The sequence below is a fragment of the Agelaius phoeniceus genome, chromosome 6, assembly GCF_051311805.1.
Source record: "Agelaius phoeniceus isolate bAgePho1 chromosome 6, bAgePho1.hap1, whole genome shotgun sequence".
In the NCBI taxonomy this organism is placed as follows: Eukaryota; Metazoa; Chordata; class Aves; order Passeriformes; family Icteridae; genus Agelaius; species Agelaius phoeniceus.
Genome location: NC_135270.1, coordinates 13,567,852 through 13,590,854, shown reverse-complemented (window position 1 = coordinate 13,590,854; position 23,003 = coordinate 13,567,852). Strand labels below are relative to the sequence as shown.

General features: G+C 37.9%; 1 protein-coding gene and 1 non-coding gene across 7 annotated transcripts in view; both read right to left on the bottom strand.

Moving 5' to 3' along the window:
* Positions 1-23,003, bottom strand: part of PDE3B (phosphodiesterase 3B) — an 82,873-nt gene that overhangs the window by 44,400 nt on the left and 15,470 nt on the right. The gene's annotated exons all lie outside the window — the stretch shown is intronic.
* LOC143694437 (U2 spliceosomal RNA) lies at positions 7,630-7,815 on the bottom strand. Its single transcript, XR_013182922.1, has one exon. It is a non-coding gene; the product is annotated as a U2 spliceosomal RNA (small nuclear RNA).

Genomic DNA, 23,003 nt, shown 5'->3' with positions numbered 1-23,003 from the left:
TTCACTTCCTCTGCTTTTGGTACAGTGCCTCCCATGATAACACCTGAATATTCACACACATGCTTACAAGATTTGTAACAAAATGCTTGCAAAATACTGCAGTACTTTACTGATCTGTACCTCAGATTAAAAAAAAAAAATTATCTTCCTAAATTTGGATGCCTAACTGAATGCTCAGTTTCTTTCACCACAACTTAGACTTCAGCCACTCAAAGTAGGATTGATGGACTTCAGTTACAGCTGCTGGTTCCTGTTACTGCAAAACAGATCCACATTCACAAAACACAAAGCTAAAAAATAACAAAACTGAAACACACACAGGCAGTTAGGAATCACTTGGGAATAACAAGATTTTAGTGAAATGCCAAGGATCTCACACACACAAAGAAATTTTGGTGACAAAGTCAGAATAAAATTCAGTTCTCCAATGTAATGTTTAACTGTCTCAAGCCTAAGTACATCTCTCACTTTTTTTCCTGATCTCCATCTCAATTCTTTACACTTACTTGTGGTCACAGAACTGGGAACTACATTGAGAAAACAAAACAAATCTCTCATTGCTCACAGGGATGAACAAATTTCAGGATTTGGAGGGAAAAGGGGAACAGAAGAGGTGTATGGAATTATATATTTAGAAGTGGCAAAATCATAGGCACTTTTATTTCCAGTATTATTTAATGTTTTAACTCTTTCAGAAACAAAGCCCATTTTAACTTTCTTGTTGCTATCTCCTAGTTATTCTCAAGGGACACCAAAACTCCCAAATACCACCATTTGCCATCACACTGATGGAGTGACAAGCCAACAGATTCAAACCATTGGAGCAGGGAACGGCAGAAGTCAGGTTAGGGTTTCTTTTTCTGGTGAGTATTAGATAGCACCAAGAGCCCTTTTCAGGAGCTCTTGCAGCAGAGGGACATGGTGTCATCCAGGTCCCTGATGTTCCTCAAGAGGCTCAAATTTCAGCATGTTCTCTCAAATACAAGATTTACAGCCTCATCCATTCAGCATGAATCCAGACCCACCCCATCCCTCCTTATTCCAGTTTCATTCTTCAGCAATCTCCAGCTATGTTTACTCACCAAAACCTCCTTGTCTAGCATGTCAATCTCATTACTCCAGACACAAAGTTATCCCACCCTCATTCACGCTCAAACCACCATTTGAGCCTCCTCTCCTCCAGTCCCAAGTTCTTCCTCTCTGCTTGCCAAAACGTTGGACTTATTTTCTTCTCCACACCCACATCCCGTTCTTATCCCTACTGCAATCAAATCAGGCAAGACAAGGCAAGGGAGAGACAAAGCACAGAGGAAACTGTTCTCCTGTTCAGTTCTGGGGCACAGCCCAAGCTCAGAGAAGAAACTACAGGCCAAGTCCACTTCAGATCAGATCATATACATTGTGATTAAGTCCCCAGGTACTCTGTTACAAACATGAAAGAAAATGGAGCATATGCAAAAAACATTTTTAAAAATACAGCTACTCTGAGAGCAAAACTTCAGAAAGAACATCCCACACATCCTTGCCATAAAGGCCATTTCTATTCAACTTCCAGTCTTGTCCTACAATAGAGGACTTTGAGACAATATTCAAACCAACAAAGGAAAAAGAAAGAAAGAAAAAGGTAAATTTAGTCTATGTGCCAATTTAGTAGCTTTCAGTTTGGAAAAGGGAGGCAAAGACAAATTAGATTATAATTTAGAAATCAATTTACTAATCAATTTTGGCTAGACAGGCTTAACAGAAGCTTGACTTCCCTTCAGAATCCTTTATCTAACCTAACAAATGTGACCACCTATGTGGAGAGCTAAAAAACAAACCATACAAACATTAACTCAAATACATCTGTGTTCAGCCCAGGTTTCAACATTTTCATGATCCATGGCATTATGTAAAAATGAGCTTTACATGCTTGTATGTAAAGTTGCTCAAGAGGGACTCCTTGCATTCATACTAAAAAATACACAAAGTAAAAGCAACTTGTGGACCTACTGTACATCCTGTAATTCTTGCTGTCACACACCAGCTGCCCCTGTCTTTGGCATTCCAATCAAACCACATTCTCCCAGCTCCTCAAATTCCTGATAACTGGTAATTCAGGTGACAAAGTGGAGGGAGCACAATCTTCCAGAAATCCAAGCAGACCGTAGTAGATAGATCTTTACTACAAACTTGCAGTTCCTTCAAAAAATTCTCACAAGCTGGTTTGATGTAAGACTCACAAAGTAGCAGTGTTGATTTCTCCCCAAAACATCTTTCTCTGAAATGAGTCATTTAACATTTGTTATGATTTCTACCAATTTGCTGCTATGAAAGTCGTAATTATTGGCCAACAATTCTTTAGAGCTTTCTTGGAAACTTTCATTAAATGACTTGCATTGGCCAACTTGCAGTCAGCAGGGACCTAATCAAATTTAAGTAAAAAGCTGAACATGACATTCATCAGTTTGGGTGGTTTTTCCTCAAGTGTCTTGAGAACCTTGAGCATGCATTATCTGGTCCTGAGAGGTTTGCTGCTCTCCTGCTAGCAAATGTATTTTGCAACACTTAAATTTGACTCAAAGCCTCTGAAACATTGCCTGTAAACTTCCAGCATAGGCATTTTCTCCAGATTCTCCCACAATCAATTTCCTCAAAAATAATATTTTCTTTACCTGCTGTGGCCTCTTCTTGTATGGATGGTTCCTTCTTTTCTGAGAGCCTGATAGTCCTATAGGCATTCTAGGAGGCTTCAAAGCTTCTAATGCATTTGTACAAATACTATTAATTTTTCAGTACATTTTCTACAAACTGATAGATTTTTCTTATCTGCTTTGAATTATTACATTTATTCTGTCTGTTCTAAATACAATTATTTTAAGAATACTTACTGTTCCTATGAGCCCTTTTTAGCATCCTCTTTATTCATGGCAATTTTCTTTTTATCTTTACATCTTGTTCTGATAAATGGCATGCATTTTCCTCAAGTTTCCAGTGTGATATCTTGGAACAGTCCTGATCTTGCCTGCAGGGATTCTACTTCATTTACTTTCCCCTTTTATTTTAAAAGTTTTTCTGAGCCCAGGTGTAACAGATATTTTACCTTCCACTTCTCCAACATGAATTCTGAATGATCATTGGCACTGCCATCATTATTATAGGAAACGTAGAAATGTTCTCTGATTGCTATTTTGAAGGAGAGCCTAAATATCTTCCTCAGGAAGAAGTTAACACTTGTGTTTCCTTTTCCTATTGGCTGCTCCAATAAACAATCACCGATGTTATGTAAACTTTTCATCCCAGCACCCACCTTCATGCAAAACCTGCACAATCTACATAAAGATATGGCTAATTCATGTTGTTTTAGAATGTTTAGGGTACCACAAATGCAAGACCTCAGAGGGGAGAGAAATCTTCAGTTAAAATTAATATTGATACTACCTCCAACAATTTATAATTATCTGATTCTTCAGATTTGTGAGATTTTCACTATTCCTAATTCAACATGAAAGCCAACTTGTAAAAAACGGCAACAGCATTCTTTATTTTGTTCAGACTCAAACTATACTAGTGTGTTATTTCTACCCATAATATCACCTAATTTCTAACTTTCTAGATAAAGCCTGGTTTAAGTGACTATCCAGCTTCTTAAATCCTATAATATAAATCTAGAGTACTTCTGATGCAGTGAGGAATTTTTACAGACCTTGGAGAGACATTTTTCTACTGCAGAGTGTTTAGTAACCATCTCTTTGTGGTCCAGTCCATCAAACAGCTGCTTCAACCCTTATAATAATGAAGATATTAACAAGTATCAAAAAATCCAAGCCTCAAAAGATATGTCAGTACCCTCCTCTGATAGAGGAGAACGACATCTAGCAAGGACCTTTGTTTGTGTGCCAAGGTTTTGGTAGCAGGGGGCCACAGGGGTGGTTTCTGTGAAAAGCTGCATGTGTGCAGTTTATTCATTCTATATTACATAATCTGTAGTGAAGGACAAGAATTACATGGCCTCACGTCTTTCTCCAGTCTAAGACGTGAAAACTTCTGATAGTTCTGTGTAGAACATTTAATGGAAGGCACAGATTTATGCTGTTCAGAAAAATATACCTCAAAGCTCATTCTATCATGACTTCCTTCAGCAACCTTAAACAACAGCATCCAAAATCAACAGAAGTTTCACACCAGGATGGGGATAAAAGAACTGAATTAAAAATATCCACAAGAGGTTTAATTTTTGGAAGAATTCAGTCATTGACATTAAAGGCAAGTAATACTGCAGTGAGAGGGCATTGCAACACTAACAGCCCTCAAATCTCTTCCATTGCAAAGCATATGAACGTTTTCCTCCAAAATTCACAAGATTTCATCAAGATGCTGAGGTAAACATCAGAGCAACTAAAAGTTTGTGCTGTGTTACCAGAAGTATTCAGGTTTCAATGATATTTGAAGGCACAATGTGACTTGAGCACAAAGTTGCTCTGACTGCTGTGCTACAGAATGAGACAATGTTAAAGGCATCTTAAACGCCTCTTTCAGAACACAAAACATTTATTCTGCTCCCACCACCTTCTGAAAAACAGATTTAATATGTGCTGATAAGTTTACACTAACACAATGAGCTAACAGACTGTTCCAGGTTCCTGGTTATAGCAATAAGGGTCTGGTTTTTTGCAAGTTTAATCCCATGAACAGAAAGATGGGATACGCAATGAAATGTGGCCTATTTCTACAATGACAGGAGAGTTATGAGCAGTCATTAAAGGTGCTGAGATGCTTCCAGTTCATTCATAAAGCTAGCAAGGAGCATGCTAGAAAACTAGAGAAATATAAGCTCAAAAGCCCAGGCAGCACTAGCTCAGTAGCCACTGAGTGGCTGGAGTTCAACATTGACTCAATACTTAAATATTTGCTCAGCTCCTTTCCCAGGATTCACAGCCTGAGAAGAATTATGTGCTACTGCAAACATGCCCTCAGCAGTACCTGCACTAGTTAGCTGTGTCTACACAAAACTTCACACCAACAGGTACAGTCTTCCAGGATAATTCTGCTTGCAAGGAGCCTCAAGGGGTCACAGAGTCACAGTGTGTCAATAGCAGACGTTTTCTATGAAAGCATAAACGTTATCCCGTATCCCCGTCTCACCTTGGAGTAGTTGCCAATTTTATTTCCCTTGTGATAAGTTCCATTTCAAGCCTCATTTCTCTCAGGGTTAGAACTCCAAATGTTAATGAGCAGTTAAGCTTTTACACCAGGGATGGAATTCCCTTTGCAACTGCTGTTACCCAAAGTAGGATGACAACCATTGACATCCCAAGTAGTTCAGGAAGAAATTATGTACACCACATAAGACAATCAATTTTTGGCCAAGATGAACAGCCAATTTCTGGAATAAGGCAAAGCTACCAAGAGCAGAGAGAGAACAACTAATATTTCAAAAAATATGCTCTGAATCTACTCTAGAAACACCACAAAAAACACCTGGATCCAAAAAAGCACACGGCAAAAGGAAATCACAAAATAAAGCCTATATGTCCAGACTGCCCCCAAAAACTGCACTATGCATTCACACACTGAGCTGAAACTAATTCTTTCAGCCATACCTAGCTTAGGTACAAATCTTTCCCTATTTTTGGCAGCCATATGTCAACTATGCCTCACAGAAGTGTTTATTCTGCGCTACAAAAATCCTCTTCAGGACTTATTTACAAATACATTTGATTTGTAACTTTATAAATGCACTCTATTAGCTAACTTTTCTGTTAATTGTCTAACACATGCTAACCAAACCCAAGGTGTAGCTGTTGAAGTCTCCTAGCCTTTCAAGGTGTTTCTGAAGACAAAAGCTGCCCAAATTTATATCTGGAATAAAAACAAAAATCATGAAATTTTGGAAGAAGACATTTATAGGATCAAAGATCAAATATATATTTTCCTAATCTTTGTATCAACAAAAATAAAATCTCACTCATAGCAAATTAGCAGTGGGAGATTATTTAAATTCCAGCATCTCATACTAACATACACATATTCACAAATTTTTGTATTTCCTTATTTAAAAAAATCCAGCAAATGAATCCTCAAAAAGTTATAAAGAGTCAGCATGGGTATTCTTGCAAATCTAGAGACAAATACTTCTCAGTTTGTCTATTATAAATCTACAGAGAGCAGATTATGGATCAGAGCCCAGTTACAGTTTCACAAACTAACAGAACATACAGGATGGTAACTAAGAAACCAGAATGGTTGTTATAGGCTGTACTGTAATTAAGAAATATAATAAAAGCCTGGTGCTTTGTCTCAATTTAAAATAATTATGGTTAAGTCATAAGTGTCCTTAAAATGTTATTTTACTATTTTATACCCTTAATTCAAGAAGAGGTTACAGTAGCTGCCTAAACTGTTTAACAAATTAAAGAGCTTCATTAAAATAAATTATTATAGAATTTAAATTTATTTTGTACAGTATCCCAGAGCAGCATTTTGAAATTGGACTGTTATAAGATCACAAGTCATAAAAAATGAACAAGGAAAGAGGGACCTTTTCTGTCTATAGACCTGTACTTTGGGATCTCTGTGACTGCTTTTTGAACTTAGTGACCATGAAAGAATAACTTTTGGAAAAATACATTTCTTCACAAAATCTTTAAAAATTTGTTCTCTGTGAACAACAGCAGAACAAATACTTGCAAAAACCCAAACTGTATGTCCAAGGTGCACTTACGTCTCTGGAATTATGTAAAGACAGTAGAGGTAAATCCTACTGATCTCACAACACCAAATCAACAACATTCCCCTGCAAAAGGAAACCAATGTAATACCATGGTATCTTAGCTCAGGGTGGATTTTTCTGCCTTTCTTTTGTCTCCAGAATTTTTCCACAGGAACATCTGCTATCATTGGGCAGAACTTTGAGTTGCATCAGCCTGCGACAAAAAAATTCTAATGGCAAATAGTTATCAACCTTAAGAAAACAGAAAACCTGTGTATTACTGCAATATATTCAGAACATAAAATCTCATGAAGTTTGCTATGCCAAGAGAGTTTCTGAAGCACCTTAAAATAATTTTTAAATCAGTCACTTATTGTCATTGCTACAGTGAACTCCTGATTGTTGCAAATTCTGCCCCAGGAACCGATCAGCAGAAAGTTAAACACATCAGAGTACTTTTTTACAGCACAAGAACCAGATGCCACTAGCATGGGCTAGGAACAAGGCAGACCAAACCAGAAAGAGACAGTTCTTCCCCAACAAGGAGGAAGTAACCTGCTTTATCAAAGGATGCAAGGAGTTCAAATGTGTTCAAGGGAAAACTGGACAAAGGAAGAAAGGTCCATACATTGTAAAGGAGACTGAACAGCATTGACAACTAAAGAACCAAACCACATCAGAAAGTCCCCCAAGGTGAAAACAGGTGGAAGTTGGGAGAGTGTGGGAAGGTGTGTGGGAGAGTGTGTGGGAAGGAGTGTGGGAGAAAAGAAATAAGAGTATCATATGTGATCATATTTTTATCCTTCCATTGGCTTCTGATTACAGCTACTTTCTTTTCCCCCATGACCTTTAATGCACTTAATTGCACATTAGCCCTTGCAATAGACGGGAAGATGATAAGCAGCAACTTGTGATTATAGTTTTTATTGATTTTTCCCTTGGTGTGCTGCTTCAAGAGACACTGCAGTAGCAGGCAGATGCTTTGGACAGACAGAAAAAGTTCTAACACACCCTCTGGCCCCAAAAGTCTTTAATATGACATCTTCAAGCCAAGGAGGTAGAAGATATTTAACTGTTAAGAACAGATGTTAAACTTGACCTTAGACAAAGATCAGAGATTAGAGACAGAATATTAAGATAAATGAACTCTTAATCTGAGCTAATTTTATGTTTTAATACTTCTAAAACTCAGATGTAACTTCACCATTTGTTTAAGAGCAGTTTACTGAATTAAGTGTCATTTCCTAAGTCTGCCACTCCTATTGAAAGCAGAAAAAATATCATGTAGTAAGAATGTGGTTAAAGGGAGTGGAGAAGCTGCCCTGTGAGGAGAGGTGGGGGAGCTGGGCTCATCCAGGCTGGAGAAGCAATGGATTTTTGGCTTTGGGGGGACAAGTCCTGCTAGGGTCTAACAGGAGGCCATCACAACAAAAAAAGCCAGGCTGTACTCTGTGGTGCAGAGTATGAAGAGGTGAGGCAATGTTGAAACAAGGACTTCAGTCTAGAGGCAGGGAAAAAATGTCCCCCTGTGAGGGCACACAAGCAGGGAGACAAGGTAAGGCAGAATGCCCAGAGAAGCTGTGCTCTCTCCAGCCATGGAGGTCCTCAAGGCAAGAGGGGATAGCACAATATAACAGCACAGGATATGTAAAAGGAGGATGGAGACTTCAAGACTGGCAAGACCACCACCACAGCCACATTCAAACTGGACCTTATTTAGCTTGACCTTATCACCTTTATGCTTGCTAATATCCTCCTATGTCCAACAGGCACTTTTTTTTTTGTTTTAATCTGATTTAAGTTTATTTGGAGCACTTGCTTTTGGCTTTTATTTAGTTCTGAAAGTTGCTGCTTCTATTCTTCAACCTGAAGAGGAGATTCTATGCTTGTAGTTTTTCCTCCCTGCCCTATTAGGCCATTCAGTACTGCTACTACAAAAGCTTCACTTTTTGGCCTACCATGACTACAGTCCCACTACTTCAATGAAAAGATTTTCATACAAAGAGGTTTTGCTACAGGTAATTTCTATTCATTATGGGTGTGCTGCAAGTATATTCAAGTACAAAAAAAAATTTGCAAAGGTATTTTAGCCAGCTCCACTCCAACTCTATTTGACACAAAGGCATGCAGTAAAATATTCCAAGAGTATCATTCCAGTTTTTCCAAACGTATAGACTCTGGCCAAAAATCTCTAAGTAAATATGTTTCACTTAAACTGGAAATTGTAAGCCTGCTTTTGTTTCTAACAGTTCTATTTCCAGCCTTGAGATCAGGTATGTGAAAGCTTCACACTATAACACAGGCTTCTCTTCAATTCTCATTCTAACTGTGCTGCAGAAAAGAAGCAAAGCAGCTTCCCCTTTAAAGCAAGAGCAAAGAGAATATATACCCCCTCCTTATCATCCCCTGCAAACGAGATACTGTGGCATATGCAACAGAAGATACAACTGCTAATCAAAATAAAATATATTTAAAAAAAAAAAATTTAAAAAAAAGGAGCAAGGCATTGCAAACAGTACGTATGCTTATTTAAAGCAGTAATCTCTTTGGTCTAATCTAGTTACATACTTTCGTCTTTTCTAAGAGTCTGCCCACAGCAGATAAACACACAAACCTTCTTGTGCTGCACCAACTGACGTCAGCAGTCGCTTAGGAACCGCGTTTGGTGCAAAAGTGGTAGTACCGAAACTATGTTTACAATTGAAAAAGAATGAAGTATGCAGGGCTCACCAGAGCCTTGGGAAAAGAGACACACATTTATAAATGCAAACTACAAAAGAGCTTCTTGAAAAATTCACGGGGCTTTTGGAGATATTTTATCTGCTTAAATACCTTTATTGCTCGATGTATTCGTCAAGATTTATTTTTTATATATGCAACGGTAAAAATTTTCACCCTGCCCAGAAAAAGTAAAAAAAAAAAAAAAAGTAGTTGTCAGTTTTGTCAGTTTGGAATGTAAGCTTTGAGCTTCTTTCACTTCTGTATAATCTGTGAATGAAAATTCAAATCCAGTAACAACTTTATTGGGTAACTGTTTACAGGGACAAAGCCCTGTTGTTCCCACAGTGAGAAAACAAAAGATGCCACAAAACAACCTGCACCAATAGAAATAAGCATCCCATCACTATTTTCTAAGTAGTCAACTGTTTAGGAAGTCTAGTATTTAAGGAACTTAGAGGTGCTGTATTTTAAATAACTCAGTAGAAAAATCACTTAGAAGACCCTGAAGAATAAACAACATAAAACTACACAGATGCAAAGCTGTTTGAGACAACTTTCAAAATAACCTGAATTTACAATTACAGAATTTTAGTTTTGAAAAAAATGTGCGTGAAAACTCTATGCACAGGCTTACTTATTAGTCCAGTATAATTTACAAGTAAAGCTCAAATTCTAAATAGCCTGATACCTTCTATTCTATAAAGTTTCTAACCACTTCTAGAAATCTATTGAATGAGAAAAAAAAAATTGCAAAAAGTTTTTTAAATGGCATTAAAAGTGCTAGATACAAGTATTATATTTCTAGTAAGCACTCTCAGCTCCAGTCTATGGAAATGAAGCAGTTTTCTCATCGGAGCTGGCCCTAATAGGAATGCACTGTAATGTTAGACACCGTAACACAGGGAGTCTGTATCCTGTGTGCTCACATTCCTCCTGCTGCCTCTGAGAAAACATGAAGGAAGAAGCTAAAATTCAAATGGCCAAAAAAAGGACACTGCAGAGAAGAACACAGAATAATTTGAGTCAATATTCCAAAACCCAGAATGCTTATTTTCGTATTCTTTTGACTGATATCCAATATGAAACCCCACATTCAGCACTCCCTCTCAACCCCTGAACTGTAATTATTTACTCAGACCTGAGAGGTGGTGTGTGCATTTATCAGTTTTTTGCTGTACACATCTCTAATTAAAAAACAAAATAAAAAACAACCAAAAAAAACCCCACAAACCAACAAAAACTGCACAGAAAGAGAACACAGTCTGCCTAATATAACCATTAGCATAAATTTAGGAATGCTAACTGGAATACATGCTGTATCAAATGCAAGTGATCAAAATCAGGAACAATCCCCCTTCACCTGACCAAAAATCTCCACCATCCATGTGCAAAGTGGAAAAACTATAGAAAAGGCAGCAAACAGGGGTAAACCTCTCTTTTTAAATATCTAGTTCCTGACACGCAAAGAATTTTGCCAATTCTCTAAAACCAAAACAAGCAAAATGTGCAAGTAAAACCAACTTGATCTGAAGCAGATAATGACTGATTTTACTCATCTCAGTATTTTTTGGTCTTATATCAGGAGTGGGAGAAAGCTCTGATTCCAATATAGGGGTGATTCCAATGCACCCCTAAAGAATATTGTCTCTGGATAAAGCCCAGAGGTAATTTGGGCCAAGAAACAGCTATATGATCCCAAACAAACATTTCAACACTACCCAAAGGTCCAAGTAGTTCATCTGGAAATGAAGCAGAGATATCTGAAGAAAAAAATGGCTCTATTAAACTCAGCAATGCCTTACTTATTGACCCAGATAGAGTTCTGAAATTGCCTCAGCTTGCTTTCTGATTTATATGCCTATACCTGGGCTCTAAGTCAACTTTTCCAGAATTCTGAATTTACTTCCCATCACAGCTCTCATCACGACAGCTGAAAACTGAGTTGCCAATCTTCTACCACCCTTGGAAAACAAAGCATCGCTTTGCTGCTGCTGTATCTGGAACCAATCAAGGTGCTGAAGGGAACAACTTGCTGCTCAAACTGAGAATTTTGAGAGGCTAGAGCACAGTTCAACTCTGCTTCCATGGGCAGCAGCAGCAGGAGACTCTGTTCTCCCAGGTCCCACTGCTGGCAAACCACCCAAACAAAGAGTTGCAGAAGCCACCTGGATAATCTTTTCAATATGACTTGGGATAGGAAGGAAAGAGCAAGAAACAAATGTCCAGTTGTAACCAAAAAACAACTGTGCCCATGCAGTAAGCACATGCTACACAGAACTGTAGTCAGAATTATGCTCCCACAATGACAGCTTTGTGACCCACAAAGAGCTAAGACTTACTGGGGGAATTATTTTGTTGTTCTAATAACTGGTCTTGGAAGTGGCCAAGTTTTAAGTGTCTTTTCCCTTCTTCACCCTCTCCTTTTTAAATGTTAGCTAGTTAATTTTAAAACAAACAATAACATCACCTCACCGCCTAAACAGATGACACATGCCTATGAGCAATGTAATAAATTATAAACATAAAAACCATCTTATCTGCAAGCAAAATGTGAACTTGGAGATACAATGAGAAACATTCTTCACCAACACAAGTTCCATTTCTTAGAGTGGGGCAAAAATAATGCTGGGCATCAGAAAAGACTTCAGAAAATGAGTGGTAAGCAATGTTAATAAATCTTCATGCTTTCTGGTCATTTAGTGAAAAGAAATTCTATGAAAACTCATTTTGCTTGAAAAACAAGCTTCTTTGCTTCATCCTTTTATCTGCTGTCCATTTTACTACTCAGGGCTCCACAAGAATAGGCTGTGACCTATCATTTTATTTCTGAATAGATACAACACAAAATAAAATACCAGTGAGACAACTTTCTTTTACATCCCAGCAGCAGCAGTGAATCAGGCCTCGTGCCAGATCAAAACTTGTACAAGCTCATCCTCCAAAGAATGGCCACTGCCATTCCTATCTAGTAGCCTACTACACTGAAAAAGAAGTTGTAGACTCTGCAACATGCACAGAGCACAAAAAAAAATCAGCCAATAAATAAGTCAGTATTTCATTTATATTGGTGCTGTCATTGCTAGACAGCTCATTTCCATAACTGGTAAAGACTGAGGAGCAACAAATTAAGTCCTTATAACATCTCAGGAAATAAACTGTCATGTCTCACTACAAAGAAGAGCATCTTCCCAAAATTTGAATAAACATCTCAACAAGGAGTATCAGGAAAATAAATACACTTTTTCAGTAAAAGGGTAAGTGCTTCTGTGAGGAGCACAAATGATGAAACCCTTAGAAATTTTGTCTTATGACTGGATTACCTGGCAGCTTGGAGTTAGATGTTTATGCTGTGTCAAATTTCACTGAAATAAGCAAGGATTTCAAAGGTACTAAGGATGAACACTTCAGGCTGACAATGCTGAGGCTGTTCAGCCTGGAGGAGAGCAGCCTGCATGGAGACTTCATAGCAACCTTCCAGTATCTGAAAGGGGACTACAGGAAAACCAGGGAGGGACTCCATCAGGCACTGTAGTGACAGCACAGGGAAAATAGCTTGAAACAGAGAGCAGGTTTAGATTAGATATTTGGAAGAAATTCTTTACTAGGAGGGTGATGAAGCAGTGGAACAGAAAAGCTGGAAGTGTCAAAGGCCACACTGGATAGGGCCCTGAAGAACCTGGTCCAGTGGAAAGTGTCCCTGCCCATGGCAGGGGGGGGAACAAGAACATTAAGGTCCCTTCCAATCCAAACCATTCTATGATTTTACAAATTATTGCATGACAGAAAGGTATTTGAATTAAACTACAATGCAATGTGCACTACAAACACATACACTATGTGCTGATATATAAACTTGTCTATATTTACATTAAGGTATTAATTAAATAAAAGGTTATATATCCCAAATATATTACCCTAGAGAAGTATGTCCAAAAAGAAGGTCAGAACTGCCACTTCAGAGACAATTTGGAAAACAAGACATCTGTGGTAAGGGAACAAAAATTCTTTACCAAGTTCAGATACATTTGTAGAATCATAGAATTTTTAAGGTTGGGAAAGAACTTCAAACAATCATCAAACAAAAAGTCCAACTAGGTTTAGCACTTACCACCACATTCACCATTAAACCTTGTCCTCAAGTACCCTAACCACATGCTTTTTGAACACTTCCAGGGATGATGACTGCACTGCTCTCCTGTCCCAATACTTCACAACCCTCTCCATGACAATTTTTTTCCTAATATCCAATCTGAACCTCTCCTGGGGCAACTTGAGGCCATCTCCTTGCATCTTATTGCTGGCTGCTTGGAAGAAGAGGTGGACCCCAAGCTCCTGTTAGGCAGCTGTAGAGAGTGATCAGGCCTCTCCTGATCCTCCTTTCCTTCAGGCTGAACACCCTCAGCTGCTCCTCACAGGACTTGTGTTCCAGACCCTTGCCCAGCTCCCTGGACTCACTCCAGCCCCTCAATGTCCTTCCTGCATAGAGAGGTCCAGAACTGGGCCCAGCACAGGGGGACAATCCCGGCCTGGTCCTGCTGGCTGCACTATGGCTGATCCAGGCCTGGATGCCCTTGGCCTCCTTGGCCACCCGGGCACTGCTGACTCACATCCAGCTGATGTCAACCAGCACTTCCAGGTCCTTTTCCAGCCACTCTTCCCCAGCCCATAGTGCTGCAGGGGGTTGTTGTGACCTGGCAGGACAATGTCTTGTATTAGAATTTAACAGGAAAATAAAATAGGAAACAGGAAATTATTCTTTCAAGACTTTTTGTCCTTGTATCATAAACTTTAGGGATATATTTATGGTTTAGCCTCTTGAAAGGACTATGATTTCAAGAATCAATGCAAGTTCAGAACTAAAGCTTCAATCATGAAAGATGTTCAGAGGAAACTCAACTTGAGAGCTCACAAAAAGAAGCTGGTTAGACGAGAAAAAGCTACTTATAAAAGAAATGCTGAATCAAACAGTTCAATTAATTTCTCTTCAACGAAAAAATCTATATTGGTACTTGAAAATACTGATGTAGAAACTTCAAACTTACTAACACGATAAGACTGAGTCACATTACCAAGTTTAAACAATGTTGACTCCCACTTTCACACTGAAACCGTTTTAATTAATTGCCTCAGGCCACAGAAAATGAGCTACTACTTTGCAAACTAGAAAATGCAGTTTCCCAGTGAGTAGAAATGGTTATTAAAAATGATTACAACTGCTTAAACAAAGATATTCTGTACAGTTCACATCAGTTATCAAACTAGTGGGAATACGAAGCAATATGGTTTAAATGTCAAAATAAAGCTGTTACTTGATTTCAATAATTTTGGATTATATTATTGACATTGGCAATTTTAATAACATAAAAGCTTGTGTAGCTCTCTTGAAGTTAAGAGACTTCAGTGTGAATATACAGGAAATTTTATAGGATTTAGTCATTAAATAAACATCTCAAAATGGGGTGGGGAAGACAGGTATCTTCTGTGAATGCTGGACATTCTAATTTTCTTTTTTTTCCCTTTTATAAAATTTTTAAATTTTGGGGCAAAAGGAGTTTTTTTAAATTCAAGCTTCCAAGTAAATGCTCCAACAATCATTACCAAGTAACCAGCACAGCAGAATGCAGCAACTCTTCAGACAAAAAAAAAAAAACTAATAAAGCCACACAAAGAACTTACAAGAAGCTGTAGAATGAATGGCATTAATTATCATGTCAATATTCTTAATTTTCATATTGAAAATTTGAAACATTTTGAATACTTAGTTGAAATTTTCTGACAAAATACTGTCTTCTGAAAGTACTGTCTTATTTTGTCAAAATAAGAATCCTTTACAAATGTTCCAATAAAGAGTCTAAAACTCTCTTTTCCATAATGAAACCTAAAAAATAGCAATCTATGATAGATTTTTTTGTTGCTTTGTTAAAATGCTTAAAACAATCTATGAATCAAGCTATATATTAAATACCAAAGCAAACACTTAAGGAGATTCTAAAGTCACTTCTCTTTGATGCGTGTTTCTGACCAATAGATAAAAAGGTGACCTTTACTTTTCCTCAACTCACACAGGGCTGTAACCAAGCTAATTAATTAATTAAAATTTGCACACAGGACATTTGCATTGAGAACCAAGCTTGTAATATATAAAAAAGACAGATTTTTGACTGGAGGCCGCCAGACAGTGAGGTTTAAAAAATAAAGCAGGGAAATCAGATTAGAATTGCCTGGTCTGGCTTGGGGCTTTATCCCTGATGGCACTGAGCATTTACAGGAAACATTGGCTAAATTCACAGAGCATTCAACTTTTGACAGTTTGTCAGCCACAACAAGGAGATCTGGCAAAATATTTAAAGTCCTGTGGGCAACTTTTCCAAATATTTAATTTATCAGAAAGATTAATGGCAGAATGGAATTCAGCACAAAACATCCACCCATGCCCACTCAACTTCCTGAGCAGATTTCACAGGATACTGTAGCATAGGCAGCATTACACACAGCTGGTTTAGGGCCACTGTGCCCCTTTTCTTGAGATATTATAGGGTCATTTATGGCCCTTTACAGTCATTATAGTGGATGACTGCTAAGAGCCACACTCTTCAAAGTGCTTGCCAAGCTGCCTCAGTCAATGAATAATTCTCAACTATTTCTTGCAAAATATTTCCAATCGTGTTTTCAGTTGAAAAGTCTATGTTCTAATTCAGCTCCTCAGTGTATTTCTGCCAACAAGCCATACTCACTGAAAACCTTAGAGAGCACATCCCTGGCAGTGTTCAAGGCCAGGTTGGATGGGGCTCTGAGTACTCTCTGGTCTAGTGCAAGGTGTCCCTGCCCATGGCAGGGGGGACAGAAGGAGATGATCTTCATTCCCTCCCATTCCATGATTCTCTGATATTCTGGGGATTCTGGTGACAGAGGACCCTGCACATCCTTCATACCACGCTGGCTAGAACACATCACCATGTACAGTCACTACCAAACAGATAAAGCCCTAAAAATTGCTTACTGGACATTATAAAATTAAAGTGTTCTAACTCCATCTTCTGGCTAGGAATAATTGATATGGAAAATCAAAAACAATCTAGTGAATTCAGCTTGGCATTAGGTTTTACTTACAAACTTCAGGCTTCTAAAGTTTCCTCTTTATGTGATTAAAGCTTTCTCTTCAGTTTACTTCTCACTTCCCTCTCAGTTCTCCCAGGTTTGAGTTTGATCTTTGTCTTCATCTATGTAATCAACATTTTTGTTAATGTTTTGGTTTAAAAAAATGTGTATTTAATCAAGAGCAAATTTCCTCCTTATCTTCCTGAACCTTATTTTAAAAGATAATAATAATAATAATTAGGTGGTAAGTAACAGTCCTTGTGTTAGGAAGGCATCATTAGTTGCACAATGCAAGATTTAACATTTCAGATTTCATAAAGGAATAGAGCTAACAAATCCAAACAGCAGGACCACAGATGCTTTCACACAATTCTCTCTTTGATCACAAACCTTGAGACAGTAGAAGAAAACACAAAAAGTTGACAAAAGAAACAGATACCTAAAGCCATTTCTGTCTATTCCTCAGCAGCTGAATTTGTTCAAAAGCTGAAATGAGACACATGGTGCTCCTGCTTCTATCTCCACTCCCAATCCCTTCTGCAAAAACTTGCCTTGGTGACTAAATGCATCTTACACTGGTGATTCTACTGAAGGGGTGACAGACACAACAGATAAGCAGGTAACTCTACAAAATGAACACACCACAGACTAGGAGTTATTATAAAAGCAGTAAGCAATACACAATTGGATTGCTCAGTTCCACATTATAGAAAATTGCAAACTGGATGGAAAAGGAACTCACAGGAACAAAGTCATAGGACCCATTTGTCTCATGAAATTCAGCCTGGGCTTGAAATATTAATGAGAAACTGACATTTTCATCATATTTTCCTATTCCTTGTTTGTCACATATGCGAATTTTTGGCAATGTGAAAATTAAGAGACAAAGAGGATTACTACAACGAGCTGGATAGAAGCTTCCTGACTGTAGCAATTTACTTATCTGGAACCTCAGGTACCCACAAAATTCAGCAAAATCATCACATAGAAGCATCAGAGGGACAGACATTTGCTGACTCAGTATGAGAGGATTTCCACTTCTGCACTCCCAGGTAATAGCTTTTCTTCACTACCACATTACACATTCAGTCCTGCAGATGGAAGCATGATGAATTGATGAGAGTCCAAGACTCAGAAGGTGACTCACAGAAGTGTTGTTACAGTTTCATAAAGTTTTCGTTTTATTTCGCTCCAAGAATTATGAAGAATTTTCACATAAACAGAGCAGTATTAAAGCACTGTTTTAAAAGAGAGCCAAATATTCTGGTGTTTGGAAGAGCCTAATTCACATGTGCCCTTTACCAGTTCATTCTGTACTGACATATCAATGCAGTATGATTCTGTCTGTGACCACACGATCTCAAATTGTTCTTCAAACAAACCCTCTTCTCCATTTATGTACAAGTCTCACTTAAATATCTAATTTGCACCTTTCCATTCAAAGCCTTTGTGAAAACTTTGTGTAAAACATTATCTGTTGCAAGCATGGTACCACATTTGCCTGTCACTGTTTAATTTTTACCTACCTGTTTGCCATATTTCAGCCACCCAATGCCAAAGCGTTTTGCTCCTTTACATCAAAAAGACAATGCAGAATAAATGGCTCACTCAAGACTCATGGAAAAAACAATATAGAGGCTTTTGGGCATGAGGGGATGCTCTTTCGACTGATTTATTGGGAAGTTCTAAACACATCCATTCTTTACACGGCAGTGCCATTAGTTCTCTTAAATCAGCACAACTTGGCAGGGCCACAATAAAGCTGCAGCCCTGCCCTCCCTCTGCTGCTCATTCCCACCCCTGGGTGACTCCCCCCTTCTGCAGCAAAAGCCTTGACACAGACACGTGGCAAGGAGCTACAAAAAAGAACTGATTACTTTTAACACGGATTAGTTCCCCAATTTAGTTCACTGTGTAGTCTCATGAATGCTTGTGTCAGCACAATGGGGGATGGTGCCAGGGCAGGAATGAGCAGACAGGGCTGGGAAGGACCACTCCTCTCAGTGTTAGTGCCATAAAGCATTCAGGGGACTGGGATATTTGAGTAGAGGTGTTCAGATTAGAAACCTAGTGTCCAAAGGTCAATTAAAAAAAAAAATCACTTTTTATGACTATATAAAAACTAATTTAAATCGAACCTAGTTCTTAGCATCAAAAAATTATGCTCTGACCTCAGAACTCATAATTTTAATCAAGACTTGCACTGCAATTGTACCTCCCAGCCAACAAAACCTGCTGTTGCACCACACATTTCACTTGGTTCTGCTGCTGGTATTATGAACAAAAAAAGAGGAGGGGAAAAAACACCTAAAGAAAAAACTCACCAGTATGTGAAGGAACAATGAAGAAGACTGGGGGGAAAAAATAAAATATAGCAGAGACAAATACAAGAGGTCAGCATTCCAATTTTTAAAAAGCAAATAAATGAAGGAGGGTGGGAAGAAAGGAAGGAGGTACGGAAAAGTTACTGATAGCATTAAATCACTTGATTTTAAAATTAATTTAAGTCTTGGCCTCCAGTGTGCATCTTAACAAAAACATTTCCTCTAAATAGGTACAATATATAGAGGATAACACTTTAAGTCAAAAATGCTTATAAAATTACTATCCCAGAAGGAAACCGTAGTGGAATATAAAGACTGAGGAAAATCATCTGTAACTGTAATCTAGAGCAATGAGAAGGAGCAAGGAGCTCTCTGCTCCACAGGATTTTAGCAAACTGTTACATTCTATTGATTAGTTAAGGACTCAAATTCTGTGTGGACACCAAACACTCTGGGAGGAAGCTTAACAGTGAAGAAACTGGGAACAAGTTAGTTACTTGGACACAGCAAATAAATAAACTATGAAAATCACAAAATAGTAAAGGAAAACTTGTGACATGCCAGGAAAATTTAGAGATGGCTATGGCATGCCTCTCTGTTATTCTCCCTAGCTTTTATCCTCTGAAAATCCAAAACAAACAAAGAAGCCCAATGACAGGTTTACCACAGGCTGAAGTTGTGATGTTCTAGGGTGGAGATGTAGAGAAACTTCCTATTCATAAAAAAGAGGAAGATTTTATTATCAGGAAAAAGGGGCTGGAGAACAGAAATATATCTGCATAATTTCCTCTGTTGATCTAAATGATTACATGGAAATAAAAAAAAAACATTCCCAGCAACAGTAGTTTGAAAACAAAAAGACCTGGAAGAAAGCTATTCAAATTAGACTGTGGGAATAATAATAATAATTTCTAAAAAGCTGCCCATTTAAGGGATTCTAATTGTCATTTAGGAATATGATGAGGATGCAAAACAAGGAAAAGACCCCCTTGTGCCGCTCAGAAAAGCATGCAAATATTCCTGATGCACAAAACTTTCCATGCAAGGTAGCCTGACTGCTGGTCATTTTAGCTGCACACACTTAAAAAAATAAGACTGTCAGTCACTTCCTTCATGTTTTCAGTGGAATTTTCTACAAAACAGTTCATAAGGGCTGCAAAAACATTTTGCTGACTTGTAAAAATCACATTCAGAAGGAGATGGTAGAGACCTTAATCCCTTTTCTTTCATAGCACCCACCTATTTTACTGGTTGTGTTACACAATAAACATTATGAGACAAGATGACTTGTCATGACACTGACAGATATGAAACAAATGTTTCCCCAGGAATTGGACAAAACATCACTGATTTTGCTGAAAAACATGCAGTCCCTTACTGTAATGCCTGAAAGATGAAATAGCCAAGTAGCATCCAGTTCCATCTGTTATTCCAGACTCATCTTTTGAAACATGCATGTATACCAAACAGTCTGGCTGAGAATCCACAAAACAACAACTGAGTATTGTCAGCTCATAAAAGCACTTTGAAAATAGCTAACGAGTGCCAGAATGAAGATCAAATACAGATAATTAAATAATGTTAAAAGTTATGCAGAAACATAAGTATGTGATCATGTAACTCCCATTTCCTTCATTGAAAGAAAACTGACAAGGCTTACTGGGCTACAATACTAAACAAGGATAAAACAAAATATCCAATATGCCTGATGTACTGCATAACTTGCAGGAATTGTCCTAAAAAAATTGGCAGAATTACAGGACATAATCAAACCCAACATGGACCATAGCCTCCATTTTACTGCCCAGAATTGAAGGGGCAAAAAAAACGAAGGGCAAAATTCAAAACTGTGATTTCTACATCTTGCTTTGTTAACATCTACACTAGCTCTTTATTGATCACCCAGATTTAAGTCCCAATACCCAATGACTTCAACAGTAAAACTTCATGTCTTGCAGCTGAGCCAACACAAACCCACACCAAATACAGCCCTTCCCAAGCAGTGGCCACATGCAATGTCTCAGTGAGGCTGGGCAAGGCAGCCAAGGAAAGGACTCTGAAATATCAGCAAAACCTGGTGCTCTTCCTTTCTAATGGCCAATAAACCCCTGGTGTTTTGGCCACCTCCACACTTTTTTTTTTTAAATTTAATTTAAGTAAAATACAATTGGAGAGAAACCTGCACAAAGGTCCCAGGCCACACAGACAGTGATCATCATTTGGAATGCAACCCCAGTGACCAGCTAACCATAAATGACACTGGCCTGCAGTCCAAAAAATGCCCCTAAGAATATGGGCTGCCAGACTCCTACAGCCAAGGCAATTTATCATCAGTGTGCCTTGTATCCAAGGGTTTGGGGGGGGGGGGAAGGGGAGGGGAAAGTAGGGTTTGAAATTGGAAAGGTTTGGTGATTTGTTTGGTCATCTTTTTTCCTCTATGTTTTTAATAAGAATTAAAATATTTGAAAACCCAAGTATTCAAGCATTTGAATTATATTGACTTTTTAAGCATTGCACAAACTGAGGAACATGTGTATTCTGTATTAGCCTTGATGTTTTAACAACTCTGGCCTTCAGCTATGCGCTATAATTCTAGTTTGTTAAACCCTAAGTTTGTGTGTTTGCCTATGCAACAAATCCATTAAAATTAAAAACAAAAAATTAAAAAACCAAACATTACAGGTTTAACCTGTTGGTCACTGGGTGATTTTTCCCTAAAAAATCCCAGCCATAGCTAGCCACGAGACAATACCCATACTAACAGTATACATCAATATTAAGCTAGTTACTGTAAATTTGTTTACAGTTTTTAAGTGAAATACAGGAGATATGATGATTTTCTGAGATAAAACACACACTGCTTTCAACACTAACAGGTTTATATTAGTGGATAGGTAACCACTGGAAATAACTGAATTTTAATCAACACAGAAAAAAAAAGGGTTTTAAAAAAAATCCCTTGCTTTAGAGGTTAAGCTTCAGGTAACATTAATTTTGAAAACTATGTTTCAATATGTAGCACACAAAAAAACTTCAGATTAATAGCTGAAATAGATGGCAATATCCAAAATATTGGTGAAATTTAATTTTGGCAACTAGGGAAGTTCACTTTCATACAGATCATAAAAATGTGACTGCACATTTTTGAGAACCAAGCCCAGCTACAACTCTCTTTTACAGAAGCTGCACGGAAAGTTTAAATAAATTTAATTTTTCTCCCTGAGCAGCGCTTCGCAAATTCTCTTTGCAGTCACAAGCGGAGGGCTTGAGATGGAGCCAGTCTTTCCCTTTGTACCAGGCGAGTTCAGCTTGCAACACTATCAAAAATAAAAGAACTGTAAGCTAATTGCTGGCGAGTATGACGCAAGCGGTTTCCTAGGTTACAGCCCAAGTTGCTGAAGTGCCTGATCCAGCATTTCCTCATCTGTTTGCACTCACACCAGCAGTCTGACAATGTAGTCACTGCATCCTGTTTCACTCAGCAGCCAGAGAAACGCTCAGCTTAACCCTTCACTTACAGCTTCCCACCCAGCCCAGCTCAAACCAACTTTTTGTTTTTACAGCCGGCCTTTGCACAGGCGTTTGTGTTTTCTCACAACTTGGCAGCAGCTGCTTTTTCTACTTTTAATTGGGGAGGAAAATATGAGAAGGAAATCAATTTAAATGATTTTTTTTTAAGTATCTTTTAATTTGTAATTTCTATTTGCACTACTGAAAGTTTCGGCCACAAATTAAACGTAAAAATTAGTCGCCCACGGATTTTACATAAAACAATGAGTTATATATATTTCCCATCTTAACTTTACAGCTACGGAATTTTCCTGATTTTATACTCTACTTAAAATAAATTCAATACGAATATCAAGATTATCTATCAAACTGCTTCTCATTCAATTCAAATAGATGTACAATTTCTAAGTAGCCATAGGCTCATTCATAAGTAGCAAACATATTTTTAAAATGTATCAAAAAAAAACAGTAGAGACACCAAGGAATAAAACAAAAATCACATTTTGATCTAAAAAAACGTAGAGAGCATGGATCTCATCAGTTTGCATGGAAACTGCAGATCCTGGAGAAAAAAAAAAATAACAAAAAAGAACAAATACTGGCTTTTCTGGCAATATAGTGAACACACAAAAAAATAGATTATTTTACAGTTTACTTCT